The sequence below is a fragment of the Somniosus microcephalus genome, chromosome 8 (genome assembly GCF_052327205.1).
Source record: "Somniosus microcephalus isolate GS21.2 chromosome 8, FLI_Smic_1.0, whole genome shotgun sequence".
In the NCBI taxonomy this organism is placed as follows: domain Eukaryota; kingdom Metazoa; phylum Chordata; class Chondrichthyes; order Squaliformes; family Somniosidae; genus Somniosus; species Somniosus microcephalus.
The window spans coordinates 166,457,554-166,485,311 of NC_140994.1; the positions used below are offsets into that span (position 1 = coordinate 166,457,554).

General features: G+C 43.7%; 1 long non-coding RNA gene across 1 annotated transcript; it reads right to left on the minus strand.

Annotated features, from left to right (window-relative positions):
- Positions 1-833: 833 nt before the first annotated feature.
- LOC147113917 (uncharacterized) lies at positions 834-27,758 on the minus strand. The gene is made up of 3 exons (XR_015079309.1): positions 27,697-27,758; positions 11,460-11,585; positions 834-1,668 (listed from the first exon to the last, which is right to left on the minus strand). It is a non-coding gene; the product is annotated as an uncharacterized LOC147113917 (long non-coding RNA).

The following is a 27,758-nucleotide window of genomic DNA, read 5'->3' on the forward strand; positions in this document are numbered from 1 at the left end:
CTTAGGCTTCACACGATTACCACCACTATCACCACCTCTTGACCTCTTAGGTGCCATATTGAAGGGTAAATAATAACCAGAAATAAGCACAGACCACTGGGAGTGACGATCGCACATGGAAACAATGTTTGTTTATATCGCGGGAAACGGTGGCGCCGCCAAGCGGCTGCTCCGCAAACTAAAGACCGTCAGTTTCAATTCGTGCCGGACCACTGAAGGTGCCAGACCGTCGGGTGCCGGATTACCGGGGTTCAACCTGTAACCTTCAATTTGGCAAGATTCTAGTCGTAGAATCACATTAGTCACTGCTCTACAAAAAGTCCTGTCAAAGGCACTCTGAGATCTAGAGCACTAAATTGTTTTTGAGTACCAACCAGCCACCTTGTGGGTTCATTATGGTTTGTCAATAACTGGCCTTTCATAGGTTCCCAAGTACATGCAGGTTTTGCAAGTATTTCTGAAGCTGTATCCTGAGCAATCCCATATCTCAGGCCAGTGTTGTAGGAGTTTACAGATGGGAAACAAAATCATAGAATTCTTCCATGGCAAGGCAAGAACATGATTGTTCAGAATTTGAGACAAGGGCATAAAGTCAGCCCTCCTGCCCATCACTAACTTCACCTATAAGCGTCAATATAGAATTGAGTCCCATTTTATACCGCACACTGAACGCGTCGAAACACCTCAGCACCATTATAACGTCAGATTTTGTCAATTACTTCTGCATCAAAGTAATTGATGTGCGAAGAATGCCACTGTGAGCTGAGAATGTGACGTGGTAAGATTAGTCATAACTTCTGAATCACAGCAACTCTTGGTCTGTAAGCCAAGGTTCAAAGAAAATTATTTATTGTATGTTCCCAATGTCAGCAAAGTGTGGATGTTCATGTTAGAAATTCAGAAATACAGGCAGTAATGCAGAGGTCTTCCCTTTACATTGGAAGAGGGTGAAAGTATTCCAAGGTCAGATTTGATGCAGCAGTTGTAAATCAATGTACATCATCCAGAAATTGCTCCCTGTCAATCATACAGTTGTCTGAAACATTACATTTCAGACTGTATCAACCAGGATTCAGACTAATTTATCACAGTATAGCTCTTTCAAATTTTCCAGTAGAATATGTATTCAACCATATTACAGATATCAAGCAAATTACTGTTATCAAATTTTTTAAAAAACACCGACATTACCGATTACTGTACCGGGTTATTGTGTGATGATGTGCAGCTGCGTATTGGGTTTAGCTAATTTAACTCTTGAGTAACTTACTCTAAGCAATCGGGCTTTAAATGGTAAGAAAAACATTCCAATAACCAATAACATATATAGGCAATGGAATGGAGAAGTTCTATTTTATTTAACAGACCAGTTACCACTTCTTTTTTAAAGTTTTTTTAAAAATTCATTCCTGAGCATCACTGGCAAGGTCAGCATTTATTGCCCATCCCTAACTGCCTTTGAGAAGGTGGTGGTGAGTCACTGCAGTCCGTGTGGTGATGGTACTCCCACTGTGCTGTTACGGAGGGAGTTCCAGGATTTTGACCCAGCGACGATGAAGGAACGGCAATATATTTCCAAGTCAGGATGGTGTGTCACTTGGAGGGGAACTTGCAGGTGATGGTGTTCCAATATGCCTGCTGCCCTTGTCTTTATAGGTGGTAGAGGTGCTGTTGAAGAATTGGAATATTATATCCATCTCTTTTTTAAAAAGGCATTTTGTTTTTAGATGATCCTTTAACAGTACAATGTTTTATGGTTTCCATCTAAATAATGGAGATCATAAATTTTATGTAAAGAGCTGCAAATCATTCTTTTTGTTGTTGCATATTTCCACAATAAGATCATCCACAGGGAACATATTGCTTTTGTTTCTGGGTTTGGAAATGACTAACTGATATGTTGTAATAAGCCGTATAACATTGATTTCTGTTGCTGCTTTTAAAAATAATATTATGATTTATCATTTAAATAAATGTCAGTGTACAGAGCTTGAAAATATATTCTGTTGGGTCGTATGGCATTCTGCCAGTTGTTTTAGAAACATAGAAGATAGGAGCAGGAGTAGGCCATTCAATGCGATCATGACTGATCATCCAAATTCAGTATCCGGTCCCTGCTTTCTCCCCAGTTCCCTTGATCCCTTTAGCCTTAAGAAATATATCCAACTCCTTCTTGAATATATTTAATGAATTGGCCTCTACTACCTTCTGTGGTAGAGAATTCCACAGGTTCACCACTCTCTGGGTGAAGAAATTCCTCCTCATTTCTGTTCTAAATGGCTTACCCCTTATCCTTAGACTGTGACCCCTGGTTCTGGACTCCCCGACCATCGGGAACATCCTTCCTGCATCTAGTCTGTCCAGTCCTGTCAGAATTTTATAAGTTTCAATGAGATCCCCTCTCATTCTTCTAAACTCCAGCGAGTATAAGCCCAATCGACCCAATCTCTCCTCATACATCATTCCTGCCATCCCAGGTATCAGCCTGGTGAATCTTCGCTGAACTCCTTCCATGGCAAGAACATCCTTCCTCAGATAAGGCGACCAAAACTGCACACAATACTCAAGATGTGATCTCGCCAAGGCCCTGTACAACTGCAGCAAGACATCCTTGTTCCTGTATTTTAAAATTGCCCAAACATATTGTCACTTCATTTTATAATTCTACTGGAAAAATTACCACTATGATTTCTGGCCATAGTTTCTGTACCTGTCCACACCTACACTCATAGACACATTGTGCCGCATCAATGTCAAATTGGGTTCTTCTTTGACATATGTAGTGCTGTGGAATTAGCTGGATCGATGTGATCTTTGTGTTGGCACTATGATGTGCATTCCAAATATGTTTTAATTGTAATATTTGATGTCTCTTGTTTTTGCAATGCACCAAAAGTTCTGGAGTCAGAGAGGGTAGAAAGCTCCAATACTGCCTGGGCGGGGGATTTATATATTTGTGATGGAACCTGGTACGACCAGGATTTTCCCTCTGTATAGACTGATCCTTTAATTTCCAGTGTGGGGACCGTGGATCTACATGCTCTCCCCCCACATCAAGGGGTTGTGTCTGGTCTGGGGGGAGTTTCCGGACTTCCTTGGGAAATCCATCCTTTACATCCTCTGTAGACTTCAGCGGAACTCACTTCACCTGACAGCTGGCATGAGTACACGACCGAGGTCCTAGAATAGGATTCCGAAGCTTGAGCGAGATAAGGGGTTGATTACCTTTTATGAAATGATGAAGCATGGTTTCCTTTGCAGCTCAAGACATTTTTACCTTTTTTTTCTTAAGTCCCGAGATGGGCCTCGGGCTACCCATAGTAGAGCGGCTCTGGGCCACTCCACCATCCAGCAGACCATGGAGGCAAGCACCCCTTGCAAGCATGATGTTGCTGCTCCAGCCATATAAATGGCCCCATCAATGGGGTCTATGTCTTGGGCCTACGGCAGGTGGGGATTCTGCTCACTGCTCTTGCACCGTAGAGCAGGCCTCCAGAAATTTGGGGGCCAAAGTGCGATGATATTCCATCAAGTAAATCAATTTTCTAAACCTTAAGGTCTAGGTTACATTATATATAATTAATTTGTAAATCTGCAATACTTGTATCAAATTTTGAATCCCACAAGGCCATCGGGGGAAGGATCTCATCAGATTATCAGTCATAAGAACATAAGAAATAGGAGCAGGAATAGGCCACTTGGCCCCTTGAGCCTGCTCCGCCATTCAATAAGATCACGGCTGATCTTGGACTCAAAGCCACTTCCCCGCCCGCTCCCCATATAATCATATAATCAGTATTTGTTTCCATGCCGAGAGTCATGTGAAAATTCCATATCAGAAATCTTTTTTAACCTTGTAATCTATTTTACTTTGTTTAATTAAATTAATTAAGTCGGGTATATTGTACAACTTCTCTGGAGCAATAATATCAAAGTTTTCTAACTGAATTTCATAATGAGAATAATGGATCATTTGCTGGCATATGGGTAATGTGTCAACACTAAAGTTACATGAAATCTTTGTACTCCTGTAATCATGTTTTTAGTAAGAGCTGTCTATAATGTACGTACAATGAAAATTAATATGCTAACATTCCCCCCCCCCCACACTTTGCCAACTGTACACTTTTCCAACTTGCTCACCATCCTCTTCCTAAATAATTAATTTGGACCTTAAATGCAACATTGAAATCAACTATTGTCAACAGCTGGGTGTAGTAGACTTTAAAGAAAATTTACAATCTTTGTGGCAATAGCTGACTCCCTCTAGGTCATCGAGCGAGTGAGCAAGCGAGCGAGCTGCTCCAGATCACCACATTGACCGTCAGCTAGAATCAAACACTGATTAACTGACTGATAATCTGATGATAACTTTTTCATGAGAATTTATTTTTAGTAACTTGAAAACTGTTTAACTACAGTTTACATTCTACTTAATCAGTGAGTGGATCATCCATTGCAGACCAGAAAAACCTCTGTGTGTCCTGTTAGCTGACGGGATGCTGGTGCAATTGACATTGGTGCCTTGGGTTGGGGAGCTAAAATTGGCCTGGCTTTTCACTTATGATCACTATCCAGCGTCCCCCTAACAGAAATGCAAAAATGAGAAGAGGATTGAGCTTGGCTGCAATTCCTCTGCTTGCTAACGCTTATTGTCTGGGGCCTCTGATGAAGAATGGCCAGTTGGGCAAAGTATCAGAGGGCTGTGTAAGGAGTCAACACTGCAGATTGGGGAGGGAGGCATAGGAGGAAGAAAGAAAGAAAAAAAATTGTAACTGATTTTAAGGAGGATTGGGAGAATAATCAGAATTTGAGAGAAAGTAGCATGAACCTGTAAAACAAGACAGAATTGTAGTGTATGTACCTTTAAGAGCCCCTGTGCACTGTAATACCGGTAGTGACCACTCGGGTATATAAGCCTGTATAGCGTCTTGTATCTTTTAGTTCACCTCCAGACTTTGTTCAGTAAACACCTGTTAAACCAACTCCTGCATTCCGTGTCTCCATTAACACACGGATACAACAGTGGCGACGAATTGGAAACGGACTTACCTGCAATTCGGCAGCACCTCAAGGAGATCGATTCCTCAGACGAAGGTCGAAGAAAAAAAACAACAACAAAAAACTGTGGTTTCACCAGCTAGCCGGGCTGGTGGCAGGTACTGCACTAATCCTTCCTGGGCGGCGGGCTGGGGCTCGATCGGGTGGCTCTGCAGTGGGGCCGAGCAGTGAGTCGGAAGGCGGAGGCAAACAGAGACGGAGGGTGGAACACTCGGGAGACGGCCGGCGCTGCAAAGCAGGTCGGCATTCGGACCAAGCAGAGGGAGGGAAAAGTCCCAGAGAGTCCGGCGGGAACGAGTCTCCAACTATTAAAAATAACTGTGTAAATAAAAACCGCGGAGAACAACATTGTCAGCAGCGGCAGCGGCGGGAAAGCGCGGGAGGCGCCATTTTTTCTCGGCAGGGAAGAAAGGAAAGCGCGGGAGGCGCCATTTTTGATTTTCAGGATGCCTAAGACTGGCAATATTACTGCTTTCGATAGTGATATAGAGGATTGGACCACATATGTGGAAAGAGTGGAGGTATATTGCACAGCGAATGAAGTAGAGGATGATAAAAAGGCATCGGTACCTCTAAATCTGATGGGCGCAAGGACATACGGGCTGTTACGAAACATAATCACTCCAGCCAAACCGATGGACAAGAATTTTAAGGAGATTGTTGATACCCTACAGGAGCACTTAAACCCAACACCACTGCTGATAGCGGAACGATTCAAATTCTTCAGGAGGAATCAGCACAAGAATGAAAGTAACGCTGACTACCTCACCGAATTAAGAACGCTGTCAAAGCACTGCCAATTCGGGGCAGGACTGGCAGATTCTCTACGAGACAAATTCGTCTGCGGTCTCCTAAGTGAAGGAACACAGAAAAGGCTACTTTCTGAGAAAGATTTGACACTGGACAAGGCTTTCAGTGTGGCTGTATCATATGAAGCAGCAGCAAGAGGAGCTGCAGAGATACAGCAAAAGCCACAGGACTTCGGCACCCATGAAATGACACGGGGTTTCGAGAGATGTTATCGCTGCGGCAGATCCACCCATGACCAGAGGGACTGCTGGTTCAAGGACAAAGCATGCAGGCAATGCGGAAAGATGGGACACATTGCACGTGTATGCCGATCTGGAAACAAAAAATCCACTGACAGAAAAAAATTCAATAAGGAAAAGTACAGAAAGGTACAAATGATGACGGACAGTAGCTCCGAAGACCAGAAGAGCGATAGCGACTCCGGAAACAAGAGACTAAGCTGTCTCAAATTACATAATGTAATTGCCAAAGAAGATTACCAGACCATTTGGGTTACCCTCACGATAGCGGGGTCCCCAGTTAAAATGGAGCTAGATACAGGATCAGCTCTGACCGTCATAAGTCGACGGGATTACGAGCGGCTATTTCCGCATATACCTTTGAAAGACACATCCATTAGCTTGAAGACATATACGGGGCAGAAAGTATACCCCAGAGGGAAAATAAAGGTGCCTGTTGTATACAACGGCAAGGAAATACAGAAGTTGTATTTATACGTTCTGCAAGATGGTGGTCCACCGTTGTTGGGACGTGAATGGATCAGGAAGATACGTTTAGACTGGCACTCCATTCAGGCACTGACGGTGACCAGTAAGAAAAAAAATGATGATGTCGTCATACCTGAACGATTAAAAGACATCTTGGCTAACGCCAAAGAAGTGTTTCAACAGGAACTAGGAACCTTGAAAGGCGTCACCGCCTCAATAAAAGTGGAAGATGCGGCAATTCCCAAGTTTTTTAAGGCAAGGCCAGTGCCATACGCAATTCGTCCAGCAGTCGAGGCAGAGCTGGAGAATTTGGAAAAAGCAGGCGTGTTATCCAAGGTAGATTGGAGCGAGTGGGCAACACCCATCGTCCCGGTCATGAAGAAAACGTTGAATAATGATAAATCTGAAGAACAGAGAAAAATTCGCATCTGTGGGGACTTCAAGGTGACTGTAAACCCGGTCCTTCACACGATACAGTATCCTCTTCCAAGGATAGAAGATATTTTCGCCTCACTATCCGGAGGGAAACGTTTCACCAAAATTGACTTGGCACAGGCATATCTACAGATGGAGGTTGAGGAGGCCTCTAAAAAGTATCTCACGATAAACACACACAAAGGCCTGTACCAGTACAATCGACTGGTTTTCGGAGTAGCATCAGCTCCAGCTATCTGGCAAAGAGCTATGGAGCAAGCCCTGCAAGGGATTCCGGGGACTCAATGCTACCTAGACGACATCCTTGTAACAGGAGAAAACGACAACGAGCACCTTGCCAATGTGAAGCAGGTGCTCACTAGGCCGAGAGAACAGGGCCTACGAGCAAATCGCCCCAAGTGCGAATTTTTCCAGAAACAAATATCATATTGTGGCCATATAATTAACGAAGAAGGGTTGCATAAGTCACCTGAAAAAATTGAAGCGGTCATAAAAGCCCCAGCATCTGAAAATGTCTCACAATTAAGGTCGTTCCTGGGATTGATAAATTACTATCATAAATTTTTACCGAACTTGTCAACTGTTCTGCACCCTCTTAACGCACTGCTACAAACGGGAGTAATTTGGAAATGGAGCGAAGACTGTAAACGTGCCTTCCATAAATGCAAAGGCTTGATCACGTCCAAGGAAGTGTTGGCTCATTACAACCCATCACTGCCAATCAGACTGGCGTGCGATGCATCCCCTTATGGCGTAGGAGCGGTATTATCGCATAGATTCCCTGATGGCTCGGAGCGGCCGATAGCTTTTGCGTCACGCTCATTGAACTCAGCTGAGCGTAACTATGCCCAGATCGACAGGGAAGCACTCAGCCTGGTGTGGGGAGTGAAGAAATTCAACCATTACCTACACGGACAAAAATTTACCTTGTTGACTGACCATCAACCCCTCGTCTCCATATTCAACCCTAAAAAGGGCGTTCCCATTATGACAGCGCAAAGGCTACAGAGGTGGTCCCTTTTCCTAGGGGCACACCAATATGACATAGAATACAAAGGGTCAAAACAGCATGGGAATGCTGACGGTTTATCGCGCCTACCGTTGCCAACGGTAGAAGAGGCACCTACAGTGGACCCAGTGGAGATGTTCCACTCAACCATAGTAGAATGTCTACCAGTAACAAATTCTACCATTGAAAAGGAAACGAGAAATGACCCAACTCTCTCACGAGTCTACGATTTAACGGTGAAGGGATGGCCAGCACATGGCGAACCACTGTTGCCAGCATTCTCGCAAAGAAGAGAACAGCTGTCAGTGTGCCGAGGAACCTTGATGTGTGGATCCAGAGTGGTGATTCCACCCAAACTCCAGGATAAAGTGCTAAAGGAGCTTCACGAGGGGCATCTGGGTGGAGTGAAAATGAAGAACCTAGCCAGAGCGTTTGTGTGGTGGCCAGGTATCGATGGAGACATCGAAGAAATGACCAAGAGCTGTCTAGGTTGCCAGAAGGTCCAAAACGCCCCACCACAAGCCCCTCTACATCCATGGGAGTGGCCCTCATCTCCATGGCAAAGGGTACATATCGACTTTGCTGGTCCATTAATGGACTCAATGTTCTTAATCACGGTTGATGCACACTCCAAGTGGCCGAAGGTAATAAAGATGTCCTCCACCACCACGGAAAAAACCATCACAGTATTAAGGACCATATTTGCCAGGAATGGGCTGCTTGAACAGATCTGTTCTGATAATGGACCGCAATTTGTGTCCGAAGAATTCAGGAAGTTCTTAAAAAACAATGGGGTTAAGCACTACACGTCCGCCCCATACCATCCCGCCACCAATGGATTAGCTGAAAGGTTTGTCCAGTCCTTCAAGAAGGCCATAAAGGCCATGGGTAATGAAGACATAAATCTACAACATAAGGTAGATAACTTCTTGTTTGCATACAGGAATGTAACACGTGGTTACAAACCAAACTCCCGCCATGATGTTTTTCAATAGAAGACTAAGATGCTGGCTGGATTTGATCAAGCCAAACATCAGAAGGGACGTAGTGAACCGACAATTTCAAGGCATGAATGAAAGGCCAACTAGAACCTTCCAGATAGGTCAACAAGTTTTGGCCCGGGACTACCGTACCGAAAAATGGCAGCCTGGAACTATTTGCACACGACTAGGACCGCTGATGTATACCGTGGACATTGGTGAAAGCATAATAAGGCACCATGCTGACCAGATCATAGAGTCATCTGAAAAGGGACAACCTACACCACAACTCTATACGCCTAATGATGAAGCAGAGATACCCATAGTATCTACCTCCGATCCGGTGATATTGGAACCAGATGAACCCAACACTGGCATTCAAGCCGAATCGACCTTGCCAAAAGAACCTACTACACCACCGAAAACTACTACACCACCGAGGCATTATCCGGACCGAGTCAGGAAGCCTCCAGAGAGACTGACTTATAATTGATTAACTGCAGCAAATGTGTAGATTATTGTTCTTGTAAACATGTTAATTAATGATTACTTAAAATGTTATGTACTAATTATCTAAAAGGGGAGGAATTGTAGTGTATGTACCTTTAAGAGCCCCTGTGTACTGTAATACCGGTAGTGACCACTCGGGTATATAAGCCTGTATAGCGTCTTGTATCTTTTCGTTCACCTCCAGACTTTGTTCAGTAAACACCTGTTAAACCAACTCCTGCATTCCGTGTCTCCATTAACACACGGATACAACAAGAATAAACTCAGATCCTTAGTGAGTGTGTCACTGACAACAGTAAGGCATCGGGGTTGATTTTAACATGTATTGCCTGGCATTAATGGGCCAGTAACGACCTCAAAATAGGGTCGGTAGCCTTAGCCCCAACCAATGCGGGGAGAGGTAAGTTTGATATTTTTGGGAGGAATGCTCCTCCGAGGTCCACAAAAATAATCTGAGCCACAGCCGCCCTGGAACTCTCACCCTCGGCGATCGCAACCCCTTCCCTGCACTTACCTTGATGACAATGACAGCCAGGACGGCCCGTTATTGGCCAGTTTTAATCCAGCGAGCTGCATCAGGATGCCCGCTTGCCGCCCCTCCAGCTCACCAGCCCGATGTAAATGAGGCCAATGCCTCAAAATAAGAACATTAGAACATAAGAAATAGGAGCAGAGGTCGGCCATTTGGCCTTTGGAGCCTGCTCCACCATTTAATAAGATCATGGCTGAGCTTCTACCTCATCTCCACTTTCCTGCACTATCCCCATATCCCTTGATTCCCTTAATACAGGAAACTTTGTTATATCCGGCACCAACGGGACCGAGCTGTTGCCGATCTATCAAAACTGCCGGACATACAAAATTAATGTTGAAGCATACGGAGATCTCCGTATCTGACAACAAATACTGTTACTTAGCAACAGCTTCAACCAGTCGGCCCGTACCTTGGAAGCGTCTCTGTAGCTTAGCAACAGCTTCAGAGAGACTTTCCAAAGCCTGACTGTTGGAAAAAAAGCCACGAGAAGAAAAACAACCTAACAGAATGGCTCCTGATTTCTGCCGGTAGATCGAGGTTTCCGGACATACAACCTCCGGATAAACCAAAGTCTCCTGTATTCAAAAACTATCGATCTCTGTCTTGAATATTGATCTTCAACGACTGAGCCTCCACAGCCCTCTGGAGTAGAGAATTCCAAAGATTCACCACCCTCTGAGTGAAGAAATTTCTCCTCATCTCAGTTCTAAATGGCCACCCCTTATTCTGAGACTGTGACCCCTGGCTCTAGACTCCCCAGCCAGGGGAAACATCCTCCCTGCATCTACCCTGTCAAGCCCTGTAAGAATTTTGCATGTTTCAATGAGACCACCTCTCATTCTTCTAAACTCTAGAGAATATAGTCCTAGTCTACTCAATCTCTCCTCATAGGACAATCCCCCCATCCCAAGAACCAGCCTGGTGAATTTCGTTGCACTCCCTCTATGGCAAGTATATCCTTCCTTAGGTAAGGTGAGCAAAACTGTACACAATACTCCAGGTGTGGTCTCACCACAGCCCTATACAGGAAACTTTTTTATCCGGCACTGACGGGACCGGCGTGGTACCGGTTGATCAAAAAGTCCGGATTACAGAGAGGTATACGTACTAAGGTACGAGAGCCCCGTACACGGCCACAGATCCAAGCGCCCCTGTTGCATGGCAACAGGTGCAGGAACCCCAGTTACACGGCCACAGATCCAGGAACCCCGGTTACACAGCCACTAATATGAAGTAAAACTTACCTGAACCTACTCCTGAATTTTGCCGGTTAAGAGAGATTTCCGGTTATTTAGGTGCCGATAAAAAGAGAGTTTCCTGTATAATTGCAGTAAGATGTCTTTACTCTTATACTCAAATCCTCTTGTAATAAAGGCCAACATACCATTTGCTTTCCAAATTGCTTACTGTACCTGCATGTTAACTTTCAGTGATTCATCGAAAATAATGGCAACCTCTTCACCGTGGGTACGGGTAGTCAGCTGGCACACTCCGCAGTTGGTCATCGAAAAAGTCAAAAGCAACACCATGACTGTTCTCTGAACAAGAAGAATGATCATAAGTCATATGAAAAAGACAATCAAAACTCACTTTCATTCATGGCATAAGTGAAAGGAAACCAAATTTGGCCATCACACACAGAACAAGATGTTGTTATTAAACAGTAGCATTTACAGGAGGGGTAGGGAATGTTAATGTCTGGCAGCACTAAAAACATTGCAAACCATTTACATTTCATCAGGCTTCTCTCCTCCTCCCCCTTCACCCAATGGTGCAGCTGAATATAAAAATCACATTGCAGTCTTTTTCTGTTTTTCCTCAGGTTCATCTTGTGCTGCTTGCCTCATGACTCACCATTTGCTGCACTCCAGCAAATAAAAGCAAATGACTTCCTCTACCAAAAGAATAAGAAAACTTTTGTGTTGGCAAATAGGTTGTACTGCAAAGAATCCAATTAAAATCAAGGACTTCTAGGATCAAAACAACAACAAGTTTCATTTATATAACGCCTTTATAGTATAATGTCCCAAGGCACTTCACAAGACCGTTATCAAACAAAATTTGACACCAAGCCACATAAGGAGATATTAGGCCAGGTGACCAAAAGCTGGGTCAAAGAGGTAGATTTTAAGGAATGACTTAAAGGAGGAAAGAGAGGCGGAGAGGTTTACAGAGGGAATTCCAGAGCTTAGGTCATCGGCAGCTGAAGGCACAGCCACCAATGGTGCAGCGATTAAAATTGGGGATGCGCAAGTGGCCAGAATTGGAGGAGCGCAGATATCTTGGAGGGTTGTAAGGCTGGAGGAGGTTAGGGAGGGGCGAACCATGGAGGGATTTGAAAGCAAGGATGAGAATTTTAAAATCGAGGTGCTGCTCAACCGGGAGCCCATGTAGATCAGTGAGTAAAGGGGTGATGGGTGAACGGGACTTGGCGTGAGTTAGGATACGGGCAACAGAGTTTTGGATGAGCATGGATTTATGGAGGGTAGAAGATGGGAGGCTGGCCAAGAGTGCATTGGAATAGTCAAGTCTAGAGGTAACAAAGGCATGGATGAGGGTTTCAGCAGCAGATGAGCTGAGGCAGGGGTGGAGTCTGACAATGTTATGGAGATGGAAGTAGGTGGTCTTAGTAATCAAGAATGGTTTTCACCTCTATCTGATCTCATGAGCCCGTTTTCTAGAAGTGCTGGAATGACCCAGTGACCACTCACAAATGTAGGCCCGAATGGGTCAACATTTCATGCATAGCCCTTTACTTTCATGTTTCCAGCATTCATGCTTTTTTTTAAGGAGTTCTTCCAGTGTCCTGGCCATTATTCGTTTCTCAACCAGCACCACCAAATATTATCTGGTCATTCATTCATTCATTCATTTACTGTTTGTGGGACCTTGCTGTGCACATATTATGCGCTGCATTTGCTTGCATAACATGTATGAATGCACTTCAAAAAGTAACCCATTGGTTGTAAAGCACCTTGATATATCTGAGAATATGATACGGCATCATATAAAAGCATATTTGTTCCTTCTTTCCAGCATTTGTGGTCTTTTGATCCCTAACATTACAGTGTAATTAAGAACTAGGAGGTATTCTGTGTTTTACGTGCTGTACAAAGATATTTCAGGTGGATATCATTTTATTTACTTATGCAAGTTGGTGCAGATAGTGAGGGAACTGTTATTTTATTACTATTTAAAAACCAGTGACAAAAGGAACTGTCTTATCTAAGAAAGGTAGATAGGGTGGGATAGGGTGGGATATGTGTTGGTGCAGGGGTTACGGGGATCGGGTGGGATATGTGTCGGTGCAGTCTCGATAGGCCGAAATGGCCTCTATCTGCACTGTGGGGTTTCTGTGATTCTGTGAATGTTGAAGTTGATAGCTGCTGATTGTATTTTGCCCTATGGAAGCTCACTTTGGAACACTGGGATGCTGCATTCTGGGGAACTATTTTCTCTTTTCAAATCTTTGCAGCTCAAACCCAACTTAATGTTCCACAGCCATCAAATTCTGAACACACTGGGCAGGATTTTCATTGGGCCGTGGAGGCGGGATTGGAGGCGTGTGGGGGGTTAAAATCCCAAAATCGGGGGCACAAACCCATCCCGCCCCCAACCCGCCTCCATACCAGTTTCAAAGGAGGCGGGTACCCGACCCGCACTGGGACCCGCCTCCCCGAGGCAGGAAGGGGATTAGTGCCAATTAACTGCCTGTTAACAGGTAGTTAACAGGCAGTTTTTAGCCTAATCCCTATTTTCATTGGTGAAATGTGGGATTCCCGACGGCTCCAAACCACGCCAAGTTAGCGGGGCGGGCCGTCGGGATGAAGGTCTTGGAGGGGTCGAGATGTCCGGTGTTCAGGTGAGTGATGGGTGCATGAGTGCAGAGGTAAGTGTGTTTGGTGTGTGTAAAGTGTTTAAAGAAGTTTTACTTACATGTACTTACCTTTACAGCCTTCCTTCCTCCAGGCCTCGGGAGTCCCTCATCTCACCGGCACAGAAAGCAGAATGGCCGCAATCTGTCAAAAATTGCAGCATTCAGCTTTCTGTTCCAGAGAGATCTCTAAATCATCCTGAGAGGAAGTAATTAACCTGGAGTACAGATTGTCAGTGTTTGACAGCTTCAAACAGCTGTCAAACGCTGATATTTCATCTGTCAAAGGGTCTTGACAGATGAAATATCAATCTGTGACGTCACCTGTTGCCGCTGGGCAGGCTCAACAAGATCAATCAAGTCAAAATTGCGTGGGTTGGCTAGAACTCGATGGAGGTGGGACTACAACCACAAAAGTTGTAGTCCCGCCTCCTACCCGCCTCCTCAATGAAAATCCAGCCCAGAGTCTGTACAAAACCTACCTTTATAAATAAATAATTCATATATTTCCCTTTGTGCTCATCATCTCTTTCATGCTACTGCAGTTTATTGTTGTATTTCCTAACTATTCCTTGTTCCTAGGCACCACTTCTATTCCAGGCCCCAACATTTCCCTCCTCAAGGTCATTGCTTTATTTCCCTAATTACTACAAATGCAGCCATTCTTCAAATGCTAATAGCTGACAGCATGTAACATTCCTGTACTCTTGCAGAATAAGCCAAGACTCAAAATCACTCCTTTTATAAAGACTGTAATTGAGTTTGTTTTAAACACAGTACATCTAGAACATAATACCTGGAATGACTTCTATGTATCTCGTGGTACTTACTTAGATGTCATATATAGTCAATTCCAGCTCATGGCATAAATATTGTATTATACTGGGGCCTTTGTACTATCCTCTGATGTGGGCCTTCAAAATCTGCGGACCTCTGATCCTGACATAAGTGCCAGGAATCACCACCACTGACCCAACTGGAGCATCATGGGGAGGTTCCCTCATTTAAATAATAAAGGTGGGCACCTGTGCCACTGTGGGCACAGCTCGAGCATCTGCTGGAGCAGGGGTGGTGTAGCTATTATGGTGCTGGGCAGCCACTTGAGAGTACCTCAGCAGCCCTGGCCGAACGAGAGTTTTTTGTGGGCCTTTGCAAAGCGGAACAATCAGTTAGCTTGTGATGTTGTTTGGCATTCCAGGCCAAGACTCAGACTGGGAAGCCAGTACTGCTGCTTTCTCCTGCATACTGGCCACCTGATGGACCCCAAGGTAAAGAGGAGGAAACTACAGGTCTGGTAGATCTTTCCCCCCCAACCATGCCCCCTCTGATAAGGGACCATATTTAGTGTGGATGGTGGTTCTGCCCCAACAGGCTCCCCAGGTCACTTGCTGTGGTGATTCAATCCCAGCATATCTGGGTCCCATCTTAATTCATGGGCCTTCTACTTCACACCTGGTGGACGTATGCTGGCAGTGGGCTGTTAAAGGAAGTGTCCTTGCAATAAAGGTTAATTGCTTCTTCTGTTCCTTCGCCTCTCCAGTTCAGACTCTGCTTTTATCTTTGAATGAAAAAAAAATCACACTATCTACAATAGCCAGTAGTGATACATGGCACGTGCAGATTGCACAATGATGAACTGATGAACGAGGGAAATTGGACCCTTTAGGGTTTCTAAATCCACAAGGTTATACAATGTCATTTTAATATAGTTGAAGCTCCATGCAGGGTAACAGCTGGTGACTCAATTATTTGCACTGTATATAAGTAAGTATCTGATAAGCCAACACTCCTATTATGACGTAAACATGATAATAAATGGTGATTAGGAAGAAATGTTGCAATTTTTTAATATTATAATTACTTTTATTGTAAGCCCAAGTTGAAAAAAATCTGGCAAATATATTTTACACTTTTACAACATGAAACGGAGCAATGCCTATCCTGGTCAGTTTACACTGCTGAAAAAGTTTAGCTTGACTTTTTGTTAATATATATTTTTTACAGGTCTGAAGTAACCTGTGAAATGTACATTGTAGGTGTTGTATGCACAGCAAGGTAATTTGAGTAATGTGTAGTAGTGCCCATGTTAAAGGGATGTCATCACATAGACGAGGTTTTACAAGACAATTTGATCACGTTTGTATTCAGAGGAGAATGTTGTAGTGCTGTAACTGATATGGTCATAGCTCCAACAATGCCTGGTGCTAGAATGAATTTATCATGGCTCTAATTGTTTTAAAAAGCAGAAGTTGGCATTACAGCAGATCTAAGGTTAGATCTTCCTCTGTTTCTGAGGTGTACTGCATCTGTTAGAGGAGGGAATCACATGACCCAGGCACGCTCTGAGAGCACTCTCTGGTTGGGCCTAGCACCAGAAAACCAGGGAGGAAACTGGAACACAGCTCCCATTCCTAAGGCTGAAAGATCCTCTGTGGTGGGGAGTGAGGGAGGTGAAGGAAAAACCTGTAACATTAGTCCTAATGCCTTCTTTTTCATCTCCAGCCTACCCTAGAGACTCCCACAGATCTTCCAGCCCCTGAGGGCCCCAGCACAGACCATTGTTCCAGGTTTCTTCAGTACCTCTTCACAAACACACCCAGTGAACTTGAGAGGAGAAAAATGAGGTTGGAAGTCAGGAATACCCCCTTCAGCCTCATTGACATTGTAGCACTAGGTCTGTGTCATTGACATACCTTGGGGCAATCCTAGGAATTCCGACGAATCTCTATGGGGACAATGACCTGGGTTAAAGGGTCTCCACCCCTTTTTCCTCTTCACTGTGCGAAGATTAAAGAATGCTGAATTCACCCTCTAGCATCTGCTGTTGCTGACATCCTTAAACCTTTTGCGTGATGAACTTGCATAAACATTTTTCCAAGCAGCTGTCCTCTAAGGACCGAGTCTGACCATAAAATGTCCAACAGGTCACCACCACCCTTTAAATGACTTGCAGATGACATTAAGAGTGCTACTAGCAGTGTTACTTTAACACTGAACACAAATTTTTTGATGTTGTTTACAATCTTCATAAGGCCTTTATCAGTTAGAGTGTTCCAAAATCTATCTTTGAAGATCAGGCAGAATAATATTTTTCAAGACTTGTACTATTTTTGAAGTGTGTGTTTACTGCTAATTAGTGATACAGCAAAGAATCCAACAGAAGGAAGTGATTTTAATGTTCATATTCCTCCTTAAGTATTAGTGTCCTTTGGCACCATTCCATACCTTCAGCATATTCAATAGAGTAGGCTAAGGAATGCAACATTATTGTGTTTATAACAATGGAGAAATAGGACAAAAGGGTGGGGCATTTACAAGGACATGTTTGTAAACCTAATTTGAAGTTGGTAGGATTATGGGCCTGAAATGAATTATTGGCATAGAAACATAGAAGATAGGAGCAGGAGCAGGCCATTCGGCCCCTCGAGCCTGCTCCGCCATTCAATGCAATCATGGCTGATCATCCAAGTTCAGTACCCGGTCCCTGCTTTCTCCCCATACCCCTTGATCCCTTTAGCCTTAAGAAATATATCCAACTCCTTCTTGAATATATTTAATGTATTGGCCTCTACTGCCTTCTGTGGTAGAGAATTCCACAGGTTCACCACTCTCTGGGTGAAGAAATTCCTCCTCATTTCTATCCTAAATGGCCTACCCCTTATCCTTAGACTGTGACCCCTGGTTCTGGACTCCCCAACCATCGGGAACATCCTTCCTGCATCTAGTCTCTCCAGTCCTGTCAGAATTTTATAAGTTTCAATGAGATCACCTCTCATTCTTCTAAACTCCAGTGAGTACAAGCCCAATCGTCCCAATCTCTCCTCATGCGTCATTCCTGCCATCCCAGGTATCAGCCTGGTGAATCTTCGCTGAACTCCTTCCATGGCAAGAACATCCTTCCTCAGATAAGGCGACCAAAACTGCACACAATACTCAAGATGTGATCTCGCCAAGGCCCTGTACAACTGCAGCAAGACATCCTTGTTCCTGTACTCAAACCCTCTCGCTACGAAGGCCAACATACCATTTGCCTTCTTAACCGCCTGCTGCACCTGCATGCTTACCTTCAGCGACCGGTGCACAAGGACACCCAGGTCTCGTGGCACTTCCCCTTCTCCCAATCTATTGCCATTCAGATAATAATCTGCCTTCCTGTTTTTGCCACCAAAGTGGATAACCTCACATTTATCCATGTTATATTGCATCTGCCATGCTTCTGCCCAATCACCTAACCTGTCCAAATCATCCTGTAGTTTCTCGGCATCCTCCTCACAGCACACACGCCCACCCAGCTTTGTGTCGTCTGCAAATTTGGAGATATTACATCTAGTTCCCTTGTCTAGATCATTAATATATATTGTGAATAGCTGGGGTCCAAGGACCGAGCCCTGCAGTACCCCACTAGTCACTGCCTGCCATTCGGAAAAAGACCCGTTTATTCCAACTCTTTGCTTTCTGTCTGCCAACCAGTTCTCTATCCAAGTCAATACCTTGCCCCAATCCCAAGTGCCTTAACTTTACACGCTAATCTCTTATGCGCAACCTTATCGAAAGCCTTCTGAAAGTCCAAATACACCACATCCACTGGTTCTCCCTTATCTAGTTTACTAGTTACATCCTCAAAAATTTCCAGTAGATTAGTCAAGCACGATTTACCTTTTGTAAATCCATGTTGACTTTGTCCGATCCTGTCACTGTTTTCCAAGTGCTCTGCTATTACATCTTTTATAATGGACTCTAGCATTTTCCCCACTACCGATGTCAGGCTTACCGGTCTGTAATTCCCTGTTTTCTCTCTACCACCTTTTTTGAATAGTGGGGTAAAATTAGCTACCCTCCAATCCATGGGTACTGTTCCAGATTCTATCGAATGTTGGAAGATGATCAGCAATGCATCTACTATTTCTAGGGCCACTTCCTTAAGTACCCTAGGATGTAGATTATCAGGCCCTGGGGATTTATCGGCCTTCAATCCCATCAATTTCCCCAACACCATTTCCCTACAAATACTGATTTCTTTCAGTTCCTCCCTTTCATCAGACCCTATGTTCCCCGACATCTCTGGGAGGTTATTTGTGTCATCCTTTGTGAAGACAGAACCAAAATATGTATTTAATTGGTCAGCCATTTCTTTGTTCCCCATTATAAATTCCCCTGATTCTGACTGCAAGGGACCTATGCTTAACTTCACCAATCTTTTTCTCTTCACATATCTATAAAAGCTTTTACAGTCAGTTTTTATGTTCCCTGCAAGCTTACTCTCAAATTCTATTTCCCCTTTCTTAATTAATCCCTTTGTCCTCCTTTGTTGAATCCTAAACTGCTCCCAATCCTCAGGTTTACTGCTTTTTCTGGCCAATTTATATGTCCTCTCCTTGGATCTTATGCTATCCCTAATTTCCCTTGTTAGCCATGGTTGAGTCACCTTTTTTGTTTTATTTTTATGCCAAACTGGGATGAACAAATTCTGTAGTTCATCCATGCAGTCTTTGAATGTTTGTCATTGCCTATCCACCGTCAACCCTTTGAGTGACATTCCCCAATCAATCCTACCCAACTCGCGCCTCAGACCATCGTAGTTTCCTTTATTTAAATTCAGGACCCTAGTCTCTGAGTCAACTACTTCATTCTCCATCTTAATGAAGAATTGGATCATATTATGATCGCTCCGACCTAAGGGGCCTCATACAACAAGATTGCTAATTAATCCTTTCTCGTTACATAATACCCAGGTCTAAGATGGCCTGATATCTGGCCTGATCTCTGGTTGGTCCCTCGACATATTGGTCCAGGAAACCATCCCGTAAACACTCCAGGAATTCGTCCTCCACAGTATTGTTACTAATTTGGTTAGCCCAATCTATATGTAGATTAAAGTCACCCATGATGACTGCTGTGCCCTTATTGCACGCTTCTCTAATTTCCCTTTTAATGCCATCCCCAACCTCCGCATTACTGTTTGGAGGTCTATATACCACTCCCACTAAAGTTTTCTGCCCCTTTGTATTTCTCAGTTCTACCCATACAGATATAGATTGGACATTAAGCAGTTAACAGTTTCAAAAGTGTCATTTTCCCTTTGCACGGTGATGGTTTTTAAAGAAAAAATAAATTTGAACTGAACAATAAATCTTAAAATGGCTGATTTGGATCAAACCAGTGAATGACATGAGAATCTTTTTAAACCCATAAAAATCAGATAAGAATCACATAATTCACATACTTTAGTTATGTGGTCCTGCCTTGTTAAATATCTCATTACATTTTACAATAAACAAAGCTTAGTTCATTTAGTTTATTTTAAAAACCATTTTATTGTAATAAAAACCTAGATAGGTTTGGAGAACCTAAATTAAACAATCAAACTGAGAATGAACTAAATAACTGACAGAGGAGAAAAAAACTACTCTGAAGAACAGTCAGAATTTTATTTACCGTTAAAAGAACTGTACAGTTTTCAAAACTTTCTCTACTCTTCTATTTGGCAAGTGAATCAGTACATCAAGCCTGTTATTCCTTAGTTTAAGTATTTTAACCAACAGACAGGAAAGTCCAGTATTCGTCTGCTTGTAAAATTGATTTGACCCATAGTTTGATGTAACATTTAACTGCAATATAGATAAGTCTCTTGAAACTATGCCACCTAAAGCTATGTTGTAAAATGTGGATTGCCCAATGTTCCATGCTCTCTTTGTCTGAACAGCAGTATACATTATAAAAAATGTACCTATTTATTATTGCTATTGAATTGAAAATACGGGCTTGTGGCAGAACCACTGAATGACTCTGGCTAACTGTATATAATTCTCTATAACGAGGTTCTAACACCAGCCTAAACCTGTACCATTGTGTTAGGCATTACTGTGTTTTGTATATAGAGTTTGCATGTACGGGGCGTGGCCCATTTAAGAGCATGGGAAAACACGATGACGTCACGTCGCAAACCACAGGACTGCCCAGTGAGTCCTCATGGCATCTCCGTTGAGTAAAGACCTGTTTAATCGTTCTCTGGTGTCGATCTCAGTCATTCGTAGGAATTCGCTAATTCCTACAGGCTTATCTATAATGAAAATTACATGAAGAGGGGGAATTTGGTGATCCGTGAATTTATATAAATAGATATTTAGATAGGAATTTTATAATTTTTCTAACACATTTCTTTGGGTTAGATACGGCTCTTTTAAGATTTTGTTTCAAATCCTTATTTAATGTAATTCGGCAAGACCTGTGTAAAGTGTAACCGTGTGACTGTCTGAATCTTGCACTTATAAAAACAGTTGTATAGACTTATGTGGGGTCCTAACAAATGTATACATTGATAATTCACTGACAAAGAGAAACTGTGAATTATTTTGTATATATTTATTGTCGTGGTTTATTCCAGGGTACGTGCTCTAAAATCTACTCTCCTAATCACAGGTACAGAATGTGACCCATCGCAACGTTTGGGACCTCAAGTACAGAGTTTAGATTCAATTGGGCCTAAGTTCAACATTCAACGATAACCAATTTAGCAGTGCAGAGGCCCATGCCCGATCTGCAAGGGGGCTTGGGCCACAGCTAAATTGATAGTCGAGGCCTTTTTTTAGGTGAACTTGATGGCTGCCTGAAATGAATGCAGACCTCATTTCAATATTGAAACGAGGCTGCTGGACCCCTTACAGACCCGGACTCCTAAATTTGTTTAGCCTAGTCAGGGCTCGTGATGCACAAGCTCCGACTGGTATTTCTGGGGCTGCTTCCAGCGTCACAACTTCCAAAAAAATTTTATTTTTTGGAGAGTTGAAAGGAGCTGGTGGCCCTCGCTACCCCCTCCCGATTACCTCCACCCCACTGCCGGACGTGTCCGTGGGCCTAGGCCCAGCCAAAACTGGCTAGACGCAGACAGGCAAGCTGCGTCCTGGTGCCTGATTGGTGTGCACAGCTCACCTGGATTATGATGATGAAGCCCGAGAACCAATTTAGTTTTAGTCCGCTGTCACTACACACAATCTGAATTGCACCCAATTTGGGGTACGAGCGAATTTAGGCAACGACAAAATAAAGAAAAAAGAAAAATGCTATCCAAATGCAAGAAATTAATATTGAATATTAGTAATGACTGTGCACCATACTGAAACATCCATTGTTTCAGTAACTTTTACTTTTATTTGCTTAGTTAAAACAAATTCGATTTTTACTGTTTCTTTAGTTAAATCTAATCTGGCTTTGCAGCTGTGAAACATCATGGCCGCGAAATTCAGCTCCTTAGCGCCTAATAACCAGGGTGCCCTTTCTCTGCCCTGTTGAGCCATAACTGACTGACAGTTGCCTTGACAACCAGTTCAATGAGCTACTGAATGCACCTCCCCTTTAAGAGGTGCAGGCTGCGTTTAAAAGTGGAAGCTAGTTTTAAATAGAGCTAGCCTCACACAAACTTTGGCCCCCTGCTGAGCGCTCAGACACTCAGCAGTGCTCTCAGCGCTGGGCTGCGTGCATCATAATGTTAATTAGCAAGCAGCATGAATGCTGCATGCTGCCTGCACTATTTTCAAAGGGCACGGGCCGATCGCGCATCGCAATCCCCATGCCCGTTTTCGGCCTAATCGAATTTTTAGCCCCATTAGTTACAAAGTTGAATCTGCTGTAAATACTGTCTGGGGTTCAGTGGCATTAGTCACTCCTGTAAGTAGTCTGAGTGTCTTACTTTTATGGCAGTTGACTAACATTGACTTAGGGGGTGATTTTGCCAATGGGGAGCTTTTGGAGGCGGGACTCCCTCTTGTCAGGTTTTGGTCTCGCCTCCATCAACTTCTGGCCAACCCACGCTATTTTCCCTTGATTGACCTTGTTAAGCCCGACCAGCGGGCTTAGCAGGCCAATTAAGGGAAAGCCAGTTGCAGAGAACGTCAAACATTTTTGACAAAGGAATTGTCATCATTTGACAGCTCTGTGAAGCTGTCAAACACTGACATTCTCTGTAGTTTTATGAGGTCTTGAATTCAAGACCTCATCAAACCTCTTTCTTTTGTAGAAATTAGATGGTTGTTGCATTGGAGAATGCAATGGGCATCTGTCATCTCTACCGCGGAGGTGCGAGACTCTCCGCATACCCACCGATTGAAGCCTGCAGGAAGAAACAAAGTTAAGTACACTTTTTCCAACACTTTGCACTTACCTCAGATACCCACCTCTCCACACTTGCACCCATCACTCACCCCCACAGCACACTTTTGCATCCCTCCGACTTCCGCAGACCCACTACTCGCCTCGGTGACCCTGGCAGGGTTCAGAGCCTTCGGGAAGCCCGCACTTGTGTGGGCAAAATGGTGATAAGCCTATTATCTGCCTGTTAACAGGCAGTTAAGTGGCTGTAATCTCTTCCCGCCTCCAAGGAGACGGGACCCAGGGCAGGACGGCAACCCGCCTCCTGGCAAGATGGTACGGAGGTGGGGTTTCCGGCAGTCCCGCCTCCATACCCGCCACCCCAGGGTTGGCAAGATCACGCCCTTAGGAATGATAGCAGTACCTGTGGTTCTAGCCATGAAACCCCTTGTTTCCTGAACCGGATAGATTCTAAGCTATCTAATTAGATGTGAAAGATTAAAACACAAATCATTTAGACAATGCATATCTCTCTTCATTATAGAATGAAGCATATCATTCTACAACAATGTCCACCTTTTATTGTACTAATGGTGTTTCGGAAAGTACTCTACATGTGGAGACACAATACTTCATTTTTGATTAGTATTGGCTTTGCAATTCACAAAGCTTTGATTTGTTCTCTCGTAAAATCACAAAACTGGCAAAATAGGCTCGGCGTGATATCATGGGAACAGAATAATAAAATTTAGTAACTGCAACATGAAAACTAGGAACAAGGGTGACCAAATGAAGATTCAGAACCGGTAATAGATGGGGTGGGGAGAAATCTATTGTAAGGATCAATCAATTGAATTTTCTCATTTATCTGAACATCCTTATTTGACGCACTGCATCACAGGAAACCAGTTCCTCCATGGCAAACACAGATTGAGCAGGGAATCGAATTCTCGTGTGGCATAGGGCTTCTTACAAATGCATAGTAGAAACGGCAGACTCCCATTTCTATTTTGGTTTGGTAACATCCTGTGATATTTGATTAAATATATTTAAACTATATATAAAAAGGATCTCTTAAGAGTTTTGGTGGATAGTGTTCATTTATTTTAAAAGGTTAAGTTAATGAACCCAGGGGGAAAAAATGTAGAATATGGAAGAATTAGGATGTAAATTTATCTCAGCTGTGAAGTCTTACAATAGACAGGAAAAGCAGTCTGTTTCCTGTGAGAATTTTGTGCTGTTTTAGTGATAAACAGACCATGAATTCTGCTGTCTGCTTTATTACAGTAGAAGATAAAATGAGGCATCACCAGATGCTTTCACTCAAGCTGTATTTATGGCCCTTGGCAAAAAAAAGTTTAAAGATCACGGGGAGGAAATATCTGCACAGCACAAAATGTAATATTGTCTTTTGTGTTATGTTTGGCTCAAATTTGATAAAGCTGTGCTAATGAATCCAGCGTGAAGGAGGAATTAATGACTTGAGAGCAAAGAAGTGGGCAGCCCAGTTTTCATCATGTCCTAGACTAGCGGCACTACAAGTCAGATTAAGCCATCAACAGGATATGGCAATGGTGAAAGACTTTTAAGCTTATCTTCTACCTCTGAGGAAACAGCATTCCTCATTGACATGTGTCGCGGGAATTACTTAATGGTAATGGCATCCGCAAGTTTCAAACGTGAACCTGGTCCATGTATCAGAATGATAGCTTATGCTCTCTTAGGCAATGTAGGGTGTATTTGTGTCACAATGTTATCAGTGTGATTGGAGCAGCTAATATTTAACCTGACAGATACAGGCCCCGAAAATTTATGGCCCTTCAATCATGGCCCCCATAGTAACTTCAGTAGGAGTCTCCAGATGGGGCTAGAATTTAAGCTGGGACCCAGATACGTCAGGGAATTCCCATGCAGCCTTGTAAGGTCAGAGGGGACAGGGCCAGAGGCAGCGATGTCTATATGTTGAATTCTCACTTTCTTGGCTCTCCGAGGGACCATACTAAAAATAGGTGGAAGTGGGGTCCATCTAAGAGTTCCGTTTGGGATTGTGGCCTGGACCCCAAAGGAAAAAATAATTAAAAGGTTAAGTTAATGAACCCAGGGGGGGAAAATGTAGAATATGGGAGAATTAGGATGTAAATATATCTCAGCTGTGAAGTCTTACAATAGACAGGAAAGGGGTTGTCTTACGAGGAAAGGTTGAGCAGGTTAGGCCTATACTCATTGGAGTTTAGATGAATGAGAGGTGATCTTATTGAAACATATAAGATTCTGAGGGGGCTTGACAGGGTAGATGCAGGGAGGATGTTTCCCCTCATGGGGGAATCTAGAACTAGGGGGCATAGTTTCAGAATAAGGGGTCACCCATTTAAAATGAAGATGAGGAGGAATTTCTTCTCTGAGGGTCGTGAATCTTTGGAATTCTCTATCCCAGAGAGCTGTGGAGGCTGAGTCATTGAATATATTCAAGGCGGAGATAGACAGATTTTTGAAAAACAGGGGAATCAAGGGTTATGGGGAACAGGCAGGAAAGTGGAGTTGAGGCCAAGATCAGATCAGCCATGATCTTATTGAATGGCGGAGCAGGCTCGAGGGGCCAAATGGCCGACTCATGGTCCTATTTCTTATGTTCTTATATGTCCGTTGAGAACTAGTGCTGACCTCCTTGCCACTACAGTTATCTCGCCTCACCCAGGTATCCACTTTTATGTAAAATAACAGCTGGGTGGGGATAAATTACAATGACATTTATGATGTTCTTCGTGATTTTGAGCTTGTATCTCACGAGTAGCTTGACAAACCTAATTTTGAACTCTGTACAAATCTATAATTCACTTTGGCTGTCTGTTATCATCCATGACTTGACACTTTCCCAGAGAGCTGATTATCTACTTAAAGTCAGTTTAATGAGTACAGGAATGAGCTTCAAGATAAAGGAGGGCGAGAAAGGGACATTGGCTGGAAATTATAAGTTTTTTTTAAGGAATGTTTTTCGCAGCAGACAATGGTAACGTCTCTATTTCTGGAATTTCATGGTTAACTGATCAGCAATCAATGCATCACCCTTGTAGGATTGGAGGGCAGACTGAGCTGAACAAAATGGCATGCTTATGTAATCACATGCCTTCCTAGCAGCAAGACATTATCCCTTTAAGGGCATGAAAGCAACCGCATTGATGCAATAAACCTCGAGCAATTATTGCAAGAGAACGATCTGGAAAAAATAATTGTAGACATTTGGAGCAGTTACTGTGTTCTTTTCATGTGTGTGTTTTTTTCTAACAGCCCATGCCTGAAACCAATAAAAATAAAAATGGAAAGAGACAGTTCACAATCTTTGAACACTGTTGCTAATATTACAAACACTGGGGGTAATTTTAACCCCTAAAATTGGATGGGTTTGGGTTGAGTGAGATGTTAAAAATCACAAACCCAATCCCAGCCCGCCTCGAACCCATCCACTTCCAGTTTTAACGGAGGTGGGATGGGGGGCGGGCAACCGACCCACTCCCAGGAGGCAGGTTGCTCATTTAAATATTTAAATGAGGCTGTGTGCCTTAGATATTGGCCCAGAAATTCGGGTTGAGGGCTTCCCGCGGGTGTAAGCCCCCGACCTGCACTTACCTAGCACGCCGGCCGTTGAGCTGTGGGCCCCCGTGGAAATCCGATCCTGGGCCTGCTCCAACTGCCGGCGCGCAGTGCTTGCGTATCCCAGGGGCGCAGTTAGTTCGATGCGTCCCCTGGGATCATGTGGGCCATGGGGAGCCAATCGGAGCAGGGAACGCTTCATTCATAAGTTTGACAGGAAGGGCTGTCAAACTTATAAATACTAATAGCCCCAAAACATTACTAAATCTTCAAATACATTTTTTTTTAATCACATTTTTTAAATAAACTATAAATTACATGAAATAACTATTTTAAACAATAATTTAAATTTTTGAAAAAATAATTTTATTTTCTAACGGGGCTAAAAATAAACTTACCTTTCTTTAAAGTATTTAAAAATAATAAACCTGTGGAAAAAATATTTTAATTTTAATTAATTCACCACTTACCTTGTAAAAAGCAGGCCTTGCGACTGCTTTTTACATGTCTAACTTCTGGAGACTTACCCTCCCGGGAAAACCTGCAAAAAAACTGTAAGTTTGATGCGCATGCGCATGCGCAGCCTCTCCTGCACACGCATTCAACCTCTTAACCCCTCCTTTCAGGGGAATGGAAGTGCCGGTTTCCCGCACATGCGCAGTGCATGCAGGAAACTGGCACTTCCATTGGGCCTACGGGTGAGTACCCCGTGCGTACTCACCCGTGGGGACCCGAAGTTCTGGGCCATTATCTCTCTTCCAGCTTTATCACTGGCAGGCCAGATTTCCCGGGCCTCGGGAAACCCATCATCTAAAGGAAGGCGAGGACTGTTGTGTGGAAGAGGTAAGTGCCTTTCCAACACTGCTTGTGGGCCAGGAGAAGCCGGAGTGCTTCCGCCTGGCCCACAAACTAACCTGCTTCCCTCCCCAAAATTGCCAACGCCGCCCCCCCCCCCCCCAGTCAACGACCCCCTCCACACCTCCAATTCTTGATCTCTCTCTAACCCCCGCGGTCACCCCTGACCCTCCAAGCAACACTCTATACCACCACCCTTCCCCCACCACTCCACACCACGATCTCTACCTCAGTAGCAGCAAACCTACCTGCTCCTGTGCTGCGGCCTCTTCTGCAGCGTGCCAAGCCTGACAATCAGGCTGGCTTCCGG